Source organism: Ranitomeya imitator, chromosome 8 (assembly GCF_032444005.1).
Source record: "Ranitomeya imitator isolate aRanImi1 chromosome 8, aRanImi1.pri, whole genome shotgun sequence".
NCBI classification, from domain to species: domain Eukaryota; kingdom Metazoa; phylum Chordata; class Amphibia; order Anura; family Dendrobatidae; genus Ranitomeya; species Ranitomeya imitator.
The window spans coordinates 75299159-75315673 of NC_091289.1; the positions used below are offsets into that span (position 1 = coordinate 75299159).

At 43.5% G+C, this 16515-nt stretch overlaps 2 long non-coding RNA genes across 2 annotated transcripts; both read left to right on the forward strand.

The window, feature by feature from the left end:
• Nucleotides 1-2742: 2742 nt before the first annotated feature.
• Nucleotides 2743-4429, forward strand: LOC138647124 (uncharacterized). Its single transcript, XR_011314891.1, has 3 exons — nucleotides 2743-3105; nucleotides 3442-3576; nucleotides 4094-4429. It is a non-coding gene; the product is annotated as an uncharacterized lncRNA (long non-coding RNA).
• A 3258-nt stretch (nucleotides 4430-7687) lies between these two features.
• LOC138647125 (uncharacterized) lies at nucleotides 7688-9423 on the forward strand. Its single transcript, XR_011314892.1, has 3 exons — nucleotides 7688-8050; nucleotides 8387-8521; nucleotides 9039-9423. It is a non-coding gene; the product is annotated as an uncharacterized lncRNA (long non-coding RNA).
• Nucleotides 9424-16515: the final 7092 nt, after the last annotated feature.

Consider the following 16515-nt stretch of genomic DNA (forward strand, 5'->3'; position numbering starts at 1 on the left):
ACAAAGCTCTCCACAGTGCGGCACCCCCTTACATCTCCTCCCTCATTTCTGTCTATCAGCCTACTGCGCTCTGCAAATGACTTTCGATTAACCTCTGCACTAATCCGTACCTCCCACTCCCGACTCCAAGACTTCTCCCGTGCTGCGCCAATCCTCTGGAATGCTCTACCCCAAGATATTAGGACCATCCATAATTTGCATAGTTTTAGGCGCTCACTCAAAACACATTTGTTCAGAGCGGCCTATCACGTTCACTAATCAAAGTCATTTTATGTTTGTGTGTGTGTGTGTGTGTGTGTGTGTGTGTGTGTGTGTAGCCCATTCACTATCCCCATCTATTCCCCAACCCCTGAAGATGGCTGGACCATGATTGTAAATACATCATTGTAAACACACACCTGTACTTTGCATCTCCCCCACCTCATTGTAGATTGTAAGCTCTCACGAGCAGGGTCGTCTTATTTTGCTTTAATTATTGTATTGTTAACGTTGTTACTTATGACTTTTGTGTTTGAAACTGTTAAACTGTAAAGCGCTGCGGAATATGTTGGCGCTATATAAATAAAGATTATTATTATTATTACCCGCGCAATTCTGCCGCAGAAACTCAGAAACGTATTGTCGTACAGCAGGCGGCCATTGTGAGAAATAAAAAGTACTGGGATATTGAAACACGGCCATTACGCAAAACACAAAAGTGCGTTTATACAAAGCGGCGACTATTAGACGATTTCACAACATTACCTTTTGGGTATTAGCCGCGTATTGTGATGGATACACGTCTGCAGCACCCATTCTCATGCATTCTAGCAGGGCCGTCTAATTCTTGAAAGAGCTATTTTGTAAAACAGCTGCTATATCATATTGAAATTTTTCTCAGAAGCCTGATAATATTGTTTGGTTTTATTCGTGTTGGCAAAAACTATATGATGAAATCTCTCTCTCTTTTCCCCACGCCAGATTTGTGGAGGGTCTGCCGAATACATTCGTAGATGACGAATTATTCCCACCGGAGAAGGTGAATTTGGCTATTGTTGATGATCTCATGGAGAGTGCTAGTGAAAATTGTGAGATAGAAAAAGCATTTACCAAGTATGTGCACCACAGAAATCTCAGCATTTTCTACCTGGTACAAAACATATTTTGTCAGGGTAAGAAAAGCCGTACGATAAATTTAAACACAAAGTACATGGTGCTTTTTAACCCCTCTGTGACCTTAGACGTACTATCCCGTCGAGGTGCCCTGGGCTTATCTGACCCTGGACGGGATAGTACGTCATAGCCGATCGGCCGCGCTCACGGGGGGAGCGCGGCCGATCGCGGCCGGGTGTCAGCTGCTTATGGCAGCTGACATCCGGCACTATGTGCCAGGAGCGGTCACGGACCGCCCCCGGCACATTAACCCCTGGCACACCGCGATCAAAGATGATCGCGATGTGCCGGCGGTGCAGGGAAGCACCGCGCAGGGAGGGGGCTCCCTGCGGGCTTCCCTGAGCCCCCCGCAGCAACGCGATGTGATCGCGTTGCTGCGAGGGTCTCCTCACCTCCCTCCCTGCTCGAGTCCCGGATCCAAGATGGCCGCGGATCCGGGTCCTGCAGGGAGGGAGGTGGCTTCACAGAGCCTGCTCAGAGCAGGCACTGTGAAGGCTGCAGCGCTGCATGTCAGATCAGTGATCTGACAGAGTGCTGTGCAAACTGTCAGATCACTGATCTGTGATGTCCCCCCCTGGGACAAAGTAAAAAAGTAAAAAAAAATTTTTCCAAATGTGTAAAAAAAATTAAAAAAAATATTCCAAAATAATGAAAAAAAAAAAAAATATTATTCCCATAAATACATTTCTTCATCTAAATAAAAAAAAAAAAACAATAAAAGTACACATTTTTAGTTTAGTTTAGTTGCCAAGAGGTGAACTTTCCTCCAGTGATTTTTTGTCTTCGGACATGAGCGACCTGGAGGGAGCCGTGGGCGGCGTAGGAGGAGGAGGGGGAGACGTAAGTCACGGACCCACACGACAAAAAGGCAAGAATCGTCACAATTGGTCTCCGATACACAAGAGAGAGACAAGATTCAATCGGAGGCGATAGCCGTGGGGAGTATATCAACACACTCCAAGATTGAAGAATTACAAATTATTAATCTCTCCGCTCATGTTTTGTCAGACTTAGAAAGATCTGTTCTGACGAAGGGACTTTCGTTCTCACCTACGAACCACTTAGATAAATTTACGTTGGTCAAAGACCTGTACCTGTTTTGCCGGAAGATGACGTTTAAAATTTTGTACCACAAACCCTCTCTGGTGGACTCACTTCCTGAGGATGAGAGACAAACATTCAGGGATCTCCTGGAACTGCTACAGGAAAGTGAAAGTACACCAGACCGGACTAGGTTCACTAGAAGGTCTCCATCACAGGCGACACCATCATTCTCACTCTGTCCAGCTGTACAGATTTTTTTCGAGAGTGTCTGCAGAGACATCGAAGCTTTAAAACTGGACAACCTAAAACATAACAATTTGAGTATTGGAGAAAGGAGAGCCTTGAAGGAGCTGAGTAATAACACAGAATTCCTAGTCCGTGAGGCAGACAAAGGAGGGAATGTTGTTCTTTGGCCTCAGGAAATGTATTTGACTGAAGTGCTGCGACAATTGAACAATACGAACAACTATCATGCTCTTCCCTCGGACCCTACTTGGGTATTTAAGGGTAAACTGGATCATCTTACAAGAGAGGCTACGAGAGAGGGGATTCTGAATAAGAGGGAAGCGGAGTTTCTGGTTACTCACCATCCGGTGGTTCCCACGTTCTATATATTGCCGAAAGTCCACAAGTCACTTGACAGGCCTCCGGGGAGGCCGATAGTGTCCGGTATTGGTGGCATTATGGAAAGACCATGTATTTATTTAGACCATTTTTTGCAACCCCTGGCCCTTTCCTTGGACTCCTACATAAGGGACTCAGCACATCTAATGATGCATCTTGAAGACTTGACGGTACGGGAGGGTACCCTGCTGGTTGGTTTGGATGTTGAATCCTTGTACACAAGCATAGCCCACGACCTTGGCATTCGAGCGGTCTCCTTCCACCTGAATAAACAACATGGGAATGGTGAGCATGATCTTTTCCTACTGGAATTGTTGCATTTTGTCTTGGATAAAAATTATTTTGTCTTCGATAGAAAGTACTATAGACAAATCTCCGGGACTGCGATGGGGGCGCGGTGTGCGCCCTCATACGCAAACCTCTTTTTGGGGTGGTGGGAGGAGACCGTGGTGTATAAACATGTAATGTTTTCAAGTAATGTTGCCACTTGGCGACGATATATAGATGACGTGGTGTTCTTGTGGACGGGGTCACAATCTGCTTGTGAGGAATTTATTGAGGACTTGAACTCGAACATGCTCAACATTAAACTGACCTCTGTTATCTCCTCACAAACCATAGACTTCTTGGACATCAAGCTCACAATAGAAGAAAATCGTGTCTCTTCCTGCTTATATCGGAAATTGACTGCTACAAATAACCTTCTTCATTATTCCAGTTTTCATCCGGTGCATCTGAAGAAAGGTATACCTAAAGGTCAGTTTTTGAGACTTCGCAGGAATTGTAGTTCCACTGATGACTTTTTAAGACTGGCGGGAGATCTTACTACACGTTTCACCAGTAGGCAATACCCGCGGAAAATCGTTTCTCGGGGGTTTCAGGCTGCGAAGCAAAAGGATAGATCTAGCCTTTTTTGTCGACAGGAGCGTGAATCAACTCAACCGCTCTGTTTGATTACGACCTATAATAATCAGTGGTCTGAGATTTACAGAGTTTTGAATAAGAACTGGAACATTCTTCTCAGTGAACCCAAATTGGCACTACACATTACACCATCTCCTAAAGTGGTGGCAAGAAGGGCCACTAATTTGAAAGATCAATTGTGTCATAGTCACTATCAACGCCCCAAAAATAAACTAAGGACAGGTCAGAAAATTAGGGGCACTTTTCCCTGTGGGGGGTGCAATGTGTGCCAATTTATGACTGCACGAGAGGAAATTTTGATTGATATATTACCATTTCCGCTTAAATGCAATTGTTATTTCAACTGCAGGTCGACAAATCTTGTGTACGTGCTAATATGTGATTGCCCTAAACTATATGTGGGCCAGACATCCCAACAACTGAGGAGGAGATGTCAGCAGCACATTTCGAATATCAACATGGCTGGACGGGACCTCTCAAGGGGGAAGAAATTGACATCAGTGGCGAGACATTTTCTGGAAGCGCATAGTGGTAACCCTGGAGGCCTGAAAGTGATGGGACTTGAGAACGTGAATGCCACCATCAGAAGAGGCAATCTGACTAATCAACTGTTACGTTGTGAATCCAAATGGATCTACAGATTGAAAAGTCTCGCACCGAGGGGACTGAATGAAGAACTGTTATTTACGGGGTTTTATAAACCACTTTGAGAGGCATTTGTTTTCTTGTGTACTCCTTTCCATTTAGCCTCGCTGTTTCTGGATCTTTCAGTGGTGCGGCCAAATAAGTGTCAAGTTATATTGGTCTTTGGTTGTCTTCTGGGGTATGGGATTTATATGTATTTTATATATAATTAAAAACAACTAAAACTTTACAAGATAAATGGTATAGATCCTATGCCGGTCTGTATTTACCCTCTAGGGCTCCTCCATTTATGCTTCTGTTTACACCTTGCGGTAGTCAGGGTTTGTGGCATGATAGGCTCTATTGAGACAAGTGGATACAAAACAATGGGTCTTTGAATATCACCCTATGTATAATTTTTGGGCTATGGGTTGTATACTAAATAGAGGGGTGTTAGTGGCTATGATTTAATGTTTGACCCACTTTTTCCATCAGTATTGTGTATGTGGGTCTATACCTGCCTCTGTTTGGGGACTTAGGAGTCCACTGGGAGGAGCCTATGATAAGGGGTTGTCCTGGTGTTTCGAGCGATGAGTACTTGGGTAGTACCTTTGAGGTTGGGCCAATTGTGGGCGGTGCGCATGCGCGATGGGGCCCCGTCGTAGCGGCGCACCGTCCCGGTGTTTGTCCCTTCTTCAATTTACCAGAGAGTGGGGCGCGCGTGCGTTGGATGTGCGGCGATGGTTTGGAGTTTGCGCACAAAAGGTTTGTTTGGTGCGGTACCATGGAAACTATTCCCCCGCCTTTGCGGGGATATGGGCACTTCCGGACTTACGTCAGGATATAGTGGATACGGGGGCCCTTGATTGGGAATATTTTGAGATCATTTACCTCCAGTGATGCGGGGGATTGGGCAGATTCTGCTAGTTACGGTGGATGATTGTTCTCATCACGCCTTTGTATGTGCGCGATGTATGGTGGAGTCATGTTGTCTAGGTGACCACCGTGCATGCGCAGTTAGGACTTCCGGGACGCCGGCATTCGGGGATCGTGCTGGAGTGACTGGCGCCTTGCGGATACCCTACACAGCTGTATGTGATCGTTAAGTAAGTGATGACTATATAATTCAGTGTTTGTTAGCCACAGTATCCTTGTTACCCCTGATGAAGTCACTATTGTGACGACACGCGTCGGGTTTTGACCACATGGGAACCGGCTGCCTCCTCGCAAAATGGTCTCCGGAGCGGTATGATTGTACCTTGATCATGTAATATGAGCCTGTCCAGTTGGGGTGTATTATGATTGTGATTATTGTGGGTTCTTTATAGGATTATATATACCTCCCTTTGGGCTCGACAATAGCTTTGTTTGTTCCTGCAGTACCCCCTTAATTATATCTTTCTCTTTGGATTGGGGATCTCTGCTCATGCATCTGCAGGTATATTAGAGCAAGTTATTGTTTGATAATATTTATTGCCAGATTAATAATAGGAAAGGTTCAGCTCTAATGAGGAGTGAGGTGGGGCTTGGGAACTCTGTGTGGTTTCTTTTGGGTTAACTTGTATTATTTTCGTTTGTGTTGTTTTTTAAGTGTTTTTAAATTTGTATATGTGGCTTGAAATATGTTATTAATAAACTTTGTGATATTTTTGTGATCCCTGCGTTATTGCATGTTCCTTTGCTCTTTTTGTTCTATGCGTCTTGTATTTGACATGCAGCAGGTTGAGCACAGGTATTAGAATATTGGATGGTGCCCTCGTCTGAGTAACTTACTATTGTACTTTTTTAGGGTGGTTCCTGGGACCCCCGTTTCTTGAGTGTTGGCACGTCTGTACGGTACTATTGGTGTAGTTATTATATTGAATAAAATTACATTATGGATCTGACAGCTAGGGAGGATGCTTGGAGCCAGCAGGCACATGGTATTTTTTCAACATCTTGTGATGAAGTAATGGCGTCTAGTGTTAATCCAGATTTTCAAACAGTTTCTTTGGAAATTACTAACTTGCATAAGACTTTGACCCGTGTATGGTGGAATGTGAGAAGCCTTGGGGAATATAAGAAAACGGGTTTGGTGCCCAGGGGCCTGCGGGTGCAGATCTTTCCGGCTTGGGAAGTTACGGGGTCATTTAAAAAGGTCTGGGAGACAGGGCTTTTGCAGTGTTCAGGGATCCTGATGGACATGCTCATTGAACATGATCAAATGCTCCTAATAAAAATAAAAGAGGATATTAAAATTAATGAAGGTAAATTGGAGGCGTTTGATAAAGAAACGTTGGTTAACCCTTTTCTTACAAAATTAAAGAAGACGCTTGATGAATTTGAGAAAAATATAATCAGTGGAAAGAGGAATAAATTCTACAGGGATAAAATGGACTTTGGTAAAGATCAAGTGTTCAAATGGGTACATCATGGTAACAGACGATATACTGCCAGAACCCAAGTAGGCCCGAGTGGCAATGGATCTGTACAGTTGCCAAGAGGTGAACTTTCCTCCAGTGATTTTTTGTCTTCGGACATGAGCGACCTGGAGGGAGCCGTGGGCGGCGTAGGAGGAGGAGGGGGAGACGTAAGTCACGGACCCACACGACAAAAAGGCAAGAATCGTCACAATTGGTCTCCGATACACAAGAGAGAGACAAGATTCAATCGGAGGCGATAGCCGTGGGGAGTATATCAACACACTCCAAGATTGAAGAATTACAAATTATTAATCTCTCCGCTCATGTTTTGTCAGACTTAGAAAGATCTGTTCTGACGAAGGGACTTTCGTTCTCACCTACGAACCACTTAGATAAATTTACGTTGGTCAAAGACCTGTACCTGTTTTGCCGGAAGATGACGTTTAAAATTTTGTACCACAAACCCTCTCTGGTGGACTCACTTCCTGAGGATGAGAGACAAACATTCAGGGATCTCCTGGAACTGCTACAGGAAAGTGAAAGTACACCAGACCGGACTAGGTTCACTAGAAGGTCTCCATCACAGGCGACACCATCATTCTCACTCTGTCCAGCTGTACAGATTTTTTTCGAGAGTGTCTGCAGAGACATCGAAGCTTTAAAACTGGACAACCTAAAACATAACAATTTGAGTATTGGAGAAAGGAGAGCCTTGAAGGAGCTGAGTAATAACACAGAATTCCTAGTCCGTGAGGCAGACAAAGGAGGGAATGTTGTTCTTTGGCCTCAGGAAATGTATTTGACTGAAGTGCTGCGACAATTGAACAATACGAACAACTATCATGCTCTTCCCTCGGACCCTACTTGGGTATTTAAGGGTAAACTGGATCATCTTACAAGAGAGGCTACGAGAGAGGGGATTCTGAATAAGAGGGAAGCGGAGTTTCTGGTTACTCACCATCCGGTGGTTCCCACGTTCTATATATTGCCGAAAGTCCACAAGTCACTTGACAGGCCTCCGGGGAGGCCGATAGTGTCCGGTATTGGTGGCATTATGGAAAGACCATGTATTTATTTAGACCATTTTTTGCAACCCCTGGCCCTTTCCTTGGACTCCTACATAAGGGACTCAGCACATCTAATGATGCATCTTGAAGACTTGACGGTACGGGAGGGTACCCTGCTGGTTGGTTTGGATGTTGAATCCTTGTACACAAGCATAGCCCACGACCTTGGCATTCGAGCGGTCTCCTTCCACCTGAATAAACAACATGGGAATGGTGAGCATGATCTTTTCCTACTGGAATTGTTGCATTTTGTCTTGGATAAAAATTATTTTGTCTTCGATAGAAAGTACTATAGACAAATCTCCGGGACTGCGATGGGGGCGCGGTGTGCGCCCTCATACGCAAACCTCTTTTTGGGGTGGTGGGAGGAGACCGTGGTGTATAAACATGTAATGTTTTCAAGTAATGTTGCCACTTGGCGACGATATATAGATGACGTGGTGTTCTTGTGGACGGGGTCACAATCTGCTTGTGAGGAATTTATTGAGGACTTGAACTCGAACATGCTCAACATTAAACTGACCTCTGTTATCTCCTCACAAACCATAGACTTCTTGGACATCAAGCTCACAATAGAAGAAAATCGTGTCTCTTCCTGCTTATATCGGAAATTGACTGCTACAAATAACCTTCTTCATTATTCCAGTTTTCATCCGGTGCATCTGAAGAAAGGTATACCTAAAGGTCAGTTTTTGAGACTTCGCAGGAATTGTAGTTCCACTGATGACTTTTTAAGACTGGCGGGAGATCTTACTACACGTTTCACCAGTAGGCAATACCCGCGGAAAATCGTTTCTCGGGGGTTTCAGGCTGCGAAGCAAAAGGATAGATCTAGCCTTTTTTGTCGACAGGAGCGTGAATCAACTCAACCGCTCTGTTTGATTACGACCTATAATAATCAGTGGTCTGAGATTTACAGAGTTTTGAATAAGAACTGGAACATTCTTCTCAGTGAACCCAAATTGGCACTACACATTACACCATCTCCTAAAGTGGTGGCAAGAAGGGCCACTAATTTGAAAGATCAATTGTGTCATAGTCACTATCAACGCCCCAAAAATAAACTAAGGACAGGTCAGAAAATTAGGGGCACTTTTCCCTGTGGGGGGTGCAATGTGTGCCAATTTATGACTGCACGAGAGGAAATTTTGATTGATATATTACCATTTCCGCTTAAATGCAATTGTTATTTCAACTGCAGGTCGACAAATCTTGTGTACGTGCTAATATGTGATTGCCCTAAACTATATGTGGGCCAGACATCCCAACAACTGAGGAGGAGATGTCAGCAGCACATTTCGAATATCAACATGGCTGGACGGGACCTCTCAAGGGGGAAGAAATTGACATCAGTGGCGAGACATTTTCTGGAAGCGCATAGTGGTAACCCTGGAGGCCTGAAAGTGATGGGACTTGAGAACGTGAATGCCACCATCAGAAGAGGCAATCTGACTAATCAACTGTTACGTTGTGAATCCAAATGGATCTACAGATTGAAAAGTCTCGCACCGAGGGGACTGAATGAAGAACTGTTATTTACGGGGTTTTATAAACAACTTTGAGAGGCATTTGTTTTCTTGTGTACTCCTTTCCATTTAGCCTCGCTGTTTCTGGATCTTTCAGTGGTGCGGCCAAATAAGTGTCAAGTTATATTGGTCTTTGGTTGTCTTCTGGGGTATGGGATTTATATGTATTTTATATATAATTAAAAACAACTAAAACTTTACAAGATAAATGGTATAGATCCTATGCCGGTCTGTATTTACCCTCTAGGGCTCCTCCATTTATGCTTCTGTTTACACCTTGCGGTAGTCAGGGTTTGTGGCATGATAGGCTCTATTGAGACAAGTGGATACAAAACAATGGGTCTTTGAATATCACCCTATGTATAATTTTTGGGCTATGGGTTGTATACTAAATAGAGGGGTGTTAGTGGCTATGATTTAATGTTTGACCCACTTTTTCCATCAGTATTGTGTATGTGGGTCTATACCTGCCTCTGTTTGGGGACTTAGGAGTCCACTGGGAGGAGCCTATGATAAGGGGTTGTCCTGGTGTTTCGAGCGATGAGTACTTGGGTAGTACCTTTGAGGTTGGGCCAATTGTGGGCGGTGCGCATGCGCGATGGGGCCCCGTCGTAGCGGCGCACCGTCCCGGTGTTTGTCCCTTCTTCAATTTACCAGAGAGTGGGGCGCGCGTGCGTTGGATGTGCGGCGATGGTTTGGAGTTTGCGCACAAAAGGTTTGTTTGGTGCGGTACCATGGAAACTATTCCCCCGCCTTTGCGGGGATATGGGCACTTCCGGACTTACGTCAGGATATAGTGGATACGGGGGCCCTTGATTGGGAATATTTTGAGATCATTTACCTCCAGTGATGCGGGGGATTGGGCAGATTCTGCTAGTTACGGTGGATGATTGTTCTCATCACGCCTTTGTATGTGCGCGATGTATGGTGGAGTCATGTTGTCTAGGTGACCACCGTGCATGCGCAGTTAGGACTTCCGGGACGCCGGCATTCGGGGATCGTGCTGGAGTGACTGGCGCCTTGCGGATACCCTACACAGCTGTATGTGATCGTTAAGTAAGTGATGACTATATAATTCAGTGTTTGTTAGCCACAGTATCCTTGTTACCCCTGATGAAGTCACTATTGTGACGACACGCGTCGGGTTTTGACCACATGGGAACCGGCTGCCTCCTCGCAAAATGGTCTCCGGAGCGGTATGATTGTACCTTGATCATGTAATATGAGCCTGTCCAGTTGGGGTGTATTATGATTGTGATTATTGTGGGTTCTTTATAGGATTATATATACCTCCCTTTGGGCTCGACAATAGCTTTGTTTGTTCCTGCAGTACCCCCTTAATTATATCTTTCTCTTTGGATTGGGGATCTCTGCTCATGCATCTGCAGGTATATTAGAGCAAGTTATTGTTTGATAATATTTATTGCCAGATTAATAATAGGAAAGGTTCAGCTCTAATGAGGAGTGAGGTGGGGCTTGGGAACTCTGTGTGGTTTCTTTTGGGTTAACTTGTATTATTTTCGTTTGTGTTGTTTTTTAAGTGTTTTTAAATTTGTATATGTGGCTTGAAATATGTTATTAATAAACTTTGTGATATTTTTGTGATCCCTGCGTTATTGCATGTTCCTTTGCTCTTTTTGTTCTATACATTTTTAGTATCGCCGCGTCCGTAACGACCCGACCTATAAAACTGTCCCACTAGTTAACCCCTTCAGTAAACACCGTAAGAAAAAAAAAAAAAAAACGAGGCAAAAAACAACGCTTTATTATCATACCGCCGAACAAAAAGTGGAATAACACGCGATCAAAAGGACAGATATAAATAACCATGGTACCGCTGAAAGCGTCATATTGTCCCGCAAAAAAAGAGCCGCCATACAGCATCATCAGCAAAAAAATAAAAAAGTTATAGTCCTGAGAATGAAGCGATGCAAAAATAATTATTTTTTCTGTAAAATAGTTTTTATCGTATAAAAGCGCCAAACCATAAAAAAATGATATAAATGAGGTATCGCCGTAATCGTACTGACCCGAAGAATAAAACTGATTTATCAATTTTACCAAACGCGGAACGGTATAAACGCCTCCCCCAATAGAAATTCATGAATAGCTGGCTTTTGGTCATTCTTCCTCACAAAAATCGGAATAAAAAGCGATAAAAAAATGTCACGTGCCCAAAAATGTTTTCAATAAAAACGTCAACTCGTCCCGCAAAAAACAAGACCTCACATGACTCTGTGGACCAAAATATGGAAAAATTATAGCTCTCAAAATGTGGTATTGCAAAAAATATTTTTTGCAATAAAAAGGGTCTTTCAGTGTGTGACGGCTGCCAATCATAAAAATCCGCTAAAAAACTCGCTATAAAAGTAAATCAAACCCCCCTTCATCACCCCCTTAGTTAGGGAAAAATAAAAAAAAATGTATTTATTTCCATTTTCCCATTAGGGCTAGGGTTAGGGCTAGGATTAGGGTTAGGGTTAGGGCTAGGGTTAGGGCTAGGGTTAGGGCTAGGGCTAGGGTTAGGGCTAGGGTTAGGGTTAGGGTTAGGGCTAGGGTTAGGGCTAGGGTTAGGGCTAGGGTTAGGGCTAGGGTTAGGGCTAGGGCTAGGGTTAGGGCTAGGGTTAGGGCTAGGGTTAGGGCTAGGGTTAGGGTTAGGGCTAGGGTTAGGGTTAGGGCTAGGGTTAGGGCTAGGGTTAGGGTTAGGGTTGGGGCTACAGTTAGGGTTGGGGCTAAAGTTAGGGTTAGGGTTTAGATTACATTTACAGTTGGGAATAGGGTTGGGATTAGGGTTAGGGGTGTGTCAGGGTTAGAGGTGTGGTTAGGGTTACCGTTGGAATTAGGGTTAGGGGTGTGTTTAGATTAGGGTTTCAGTTATAATTGGGGGGGTTTCCACTGTTTCGGCACATCAGGGGCTCTCCAAACACGACATGGCGTCCGATCTCCATTCCAGCCAATTCTGCGTTGAAAAAGTAAAACAGTGCTCCTTCCCTTCCGAGCTCTCCTGTGTGCCCAAACAGGGGTTTACCCCAACATATGGGGTATCAGCGTACTCAGGACAAATTGGACAACAACTTTTGTGGACCAATTTCTCCTGTTACCCTTGGGAAAATACAAAACTGGGGGCTAAAAAATAATTTTTGTGGGAAAACAAAAAGATTTTTTATTTTCACGGCTCTGCGTTATAAACTGTAGTGAAACACTTGGGGGTTCAAAGTTCTCACAACACATCTAGATAAGTTCATTGAGGGGTCTAGTTTCCAATATGGGGTCACTTGTGGGGGGTTTCTACTGTTTAGGTACATTAGGGGCTCTGCAAACGCAATGTGACGCCTGCAGACCAATCCATCTAACTCTGCATTCCAAATGATGCTCCTTCCCTTCCGAGCCCTCCCATGCGCCCAAACGGTGGTTCCCCCCCACATATCGGGTATCAGCGTACTCAGGACAAATTGGACAACAACATTTAGGGTCCAATTTCTCCTGCTAACCTTGGAAAAATACAAAACTGGGGGCTAAAATATAATTTTTGTGGAAAAAAAAATATTTTTTATTTGCATGGCTCTGCGTTATAAACTGTAGTGAAATACTTGGGGGTTCAAAGTTCTCACAACACATCTAGATAAGTTCATTGAGGGGTCTAGTTTCCAATATGGGGTCACTTGTGGGGGGTTTCTACTGTTTAGGTACATTAGGGGCTCTGCAAACGCAATGTGACGCCTGCAGACCATTCCATCTAAGTCTGCATTCCAAATGGCGCTCATTCCCTTCCGAACCCTCCCATGCGCCCAAACGGTGGTTCCCCCCCACATATGGGGTATCAGCGTACTCAGGACAAATTGGACAACAACTTTTGGGGTCCAATTTCTCCTGTTACCCTAGGGAAAATACAAAACTGGGGGCTAAAAAATAATTTTTGTGGGAAAAAAATTTTGTTTTATTTTTATGGCTCTGCATTATAAACTTCTGTGAAGCCCTTGGTGGGTCAAAGTGCTCACCACACATCCAGATAAGTTCCTTAGGGGGTCTACTTTCCAAAATGGTGTCACTTGTGGGGGGTTTCAATGTTTAGGCACATCAGTGGCTCTCCAAACGCAACATGGCGTCCCATCTCAATTCCTGTCAATTTTGCATTGAAAAGTCAAACGGCGCTCCTTCCCTTCCGAGCTCTCCCATGCGCCCAAACAGTGGTTTACTGCCACATATGGGGTATCAGCGTACTCGGGACAAATTGGACAACAACTTTTGAGGTCCAATTTCTTCTCTTACCCTTGGAAAAATAAAAAATTGGGGGCAAAAATATAATTTTTGTGAAAAAATATGATTTTTTATTTTTACGGTTCTGCATTATAAACTTCTGTGAAGCACTTGGTGGGTCAAAGTGCTCACCACACCTCTAGATAAGTTCCTTAGGGGGTCTACTTTCCAAAATGGTGTCACTTGTGGGGGGTTTCAATGTTTAGGCACATCAGTGGCTCTCCAAACGCAACATGGCGTCCCATCTCAATTTCTGTCAATTTTGCATTGAAAAGTCAAACTGCGCTCCTTCCCTTCCGAGCTCTGCCATGCGCCCAAACAGTGGTTTACTGCCACATATGGGGTATCAGCGTACTCAGGACAAATTGGACAACAACTTTTGAGGTCCAATTTCTTCTCTTACCCTTGGAAAAATAAAAAATTGGGGGCAAAAATATAATTTTTGTGAAAAAATATGATTTTTTATTTTTACGTTTCTGCATTATAAACTTCTGTGAAGCACTTGGTGGGTCAAAGTGCTCACCACACATCCAGATAAGTTCCTTAGGGGGTCTACTTTCCAAAATGGTGTCACTTGTGGGGGGTTTCAATGTTTAGGCACATCAGTGGCTCTCCAAACGCAACATGGCGTCCCATCTCAATTCCTGTCAATTTTGCATTGAAAAGTCAAATAGCGCTCCTTCCCTTCCGAGCTCTCCCATGCGCCCAAACAGTGGTTTACTGCCACATATGGGGTATCAGCGTACTCAGGACAAATTGGACAACAACTTTTTGGGTCCAATTTCTCCTGTTACCCTTGGTAAAATAAAACAAATTGGAGCTGAAGTAAATTTTTTGTGTAAAAAAGTTAAATGTTCATTTTTATTTAAACATTCCAAAAACTCCTATTAAACACCTGAAGGGTTAATAAACTTCTTGAATGTGGTTTTGAGCACCTTGAGGGGTGCAGTTTTTAGAATGGTGTCACACTTGGGCATTTTCTATCATATAGACCCCTCAAAATGACTTCAAATGAGACGTGGTCCCTAAAAAAAAATGGTGTTGTAAAAATGAGAAATTGCTGGTCAACTTTTAACCCTTATAACTCCCTAACAAAAAAAAAAAATTCGTTCCAAAATTATGCTGATGTAAAGGAGACATGTGGGAAATGTTACTTATTAAGTATTTTGTGTGACATATCTCTGTGATTTAATTGCATAAAAATTCAAAGTTTGAAAATTGCGAAATTTTCAAAATTTTCGCCAAATTTCCGTTTTTTTCACAAATAAACGCAGGTACTATCAAAGAAATTTTACCACTATCATGAAGTACAATATGTCACGAGAAAACAATGTCAGAATCACCAGGATCCGTTGAAGCGTTTCGGAGTTATAACCTCATAAAGGGACAGTGGTCAGAATTGTAAAAATTGGCCTGGTCATTAACGTGCAAACCACCCTTGGGGGTAAAGGGGTTAATAACCCCCGAGATAAATTACAAATTTTAACTCTAGCTCGTCAGATGTATCCTGGAAAAACACGTTTTTTCCTAGAAGCTTTTGAGGATGCCACGCGGGAGCCTTACGGGTATTTGCTTGTAGATTTGAGAGCTAATACCCCTGAGGATCTGCGCTTAAGGACCGGGTTGTTTCCACCAGCGTTGCCCGCTGTCTATGTTCAAAAGAAAAACACTTCTAAAAAGTGAATTTTACCCGGTATCAGACATTCTACACTGTGTGCGTTGTGATGTAAAGATGTCTGAGAGGCTCCAGTGTAACTGGGCGCTCTTAAAAACCCTGGTGAAAGCAACCCCCGCTGTCAGAAAGTCTATTTTGCGCAATGCAAGCAATGATTTAATTACAGCCATAGGCAAGATTGCTTTAAACATCTTAAAAGGCAGGATTCCGCTGAAAGAGCACCAAAAAGGTATATTAAAGAAGTGGCATAAAGCTATAAGAACCCTGAGCGACAGATCTCAGCCCATAAAGAAAAAGAAGTGCCTACTAAAGCAGGCCGGCGGGTTTATCAGCCCTCTTTTAGCTTTTGCAATTCCAATAATAACAAGCCTGCTCGCCGGAAAATAATGGAGCATACAGAGAAAATGTATCTAGTCCCCAAACAGGAGCTAGACAAACTAAGGCCCCGTACTGCAGATAACATACGCGACAGTGTTATTCGCCGCCTTGATGATGAAATTAGCAACATTTTACAACGTCGCGAAATTCCCGATGATGTGAAAATTAAAATGTATAGCTCTGTGCTACAACGCTAATTGGTACATATGAGGCACAGCTCAAAAGAAGTAACGACTTTAAATCTCATAAGCACTCCTGATCCTGGTCAGCAACAATTGCCAAAGACCGACTCTGATAAAAATCAAGAGGTCGCTGAAATTGTCAGTCATATAAACCAAAGATATAAATAGAATGCCGAATTTTTACTAAACAGGTTGCTGCAGAATAAAAATGTCACAGCCTGGAATAATAAAGCTGAATTTATTTTCAAAGGATCTGTAAAACCAGGGTCTAACTTACTGGATTTGGTACATAGTACAATGCAGAGTCATGCTCTGAACAGCAGAAATTTACCTCCGGGTTGGGATTCATTTATGCAGGCTATGGCCGAGCTAAATACTGTATGCCGTCTACAGTTGTGGGTAACCCCGCTACTTGGAAGCTTTTAGATGAATTAAAAATTTCCAGCAGTGAGACACACGCTGTGTCTACACCACAGAAGCTAGCTCCGTCGCCCCGTACAATTCAATCTTTACATTCCCCGTCATTAGGTACCACACGCGGCACTCTGCTACCTAAAAAAGGTCTCTACCGATGCTATAAACCATGTGGCTCATGATGTAATGAATGTACTGGATAAATGCTGTACTTGCCTTGTAACGTTATATTAATTATTTTGTAAG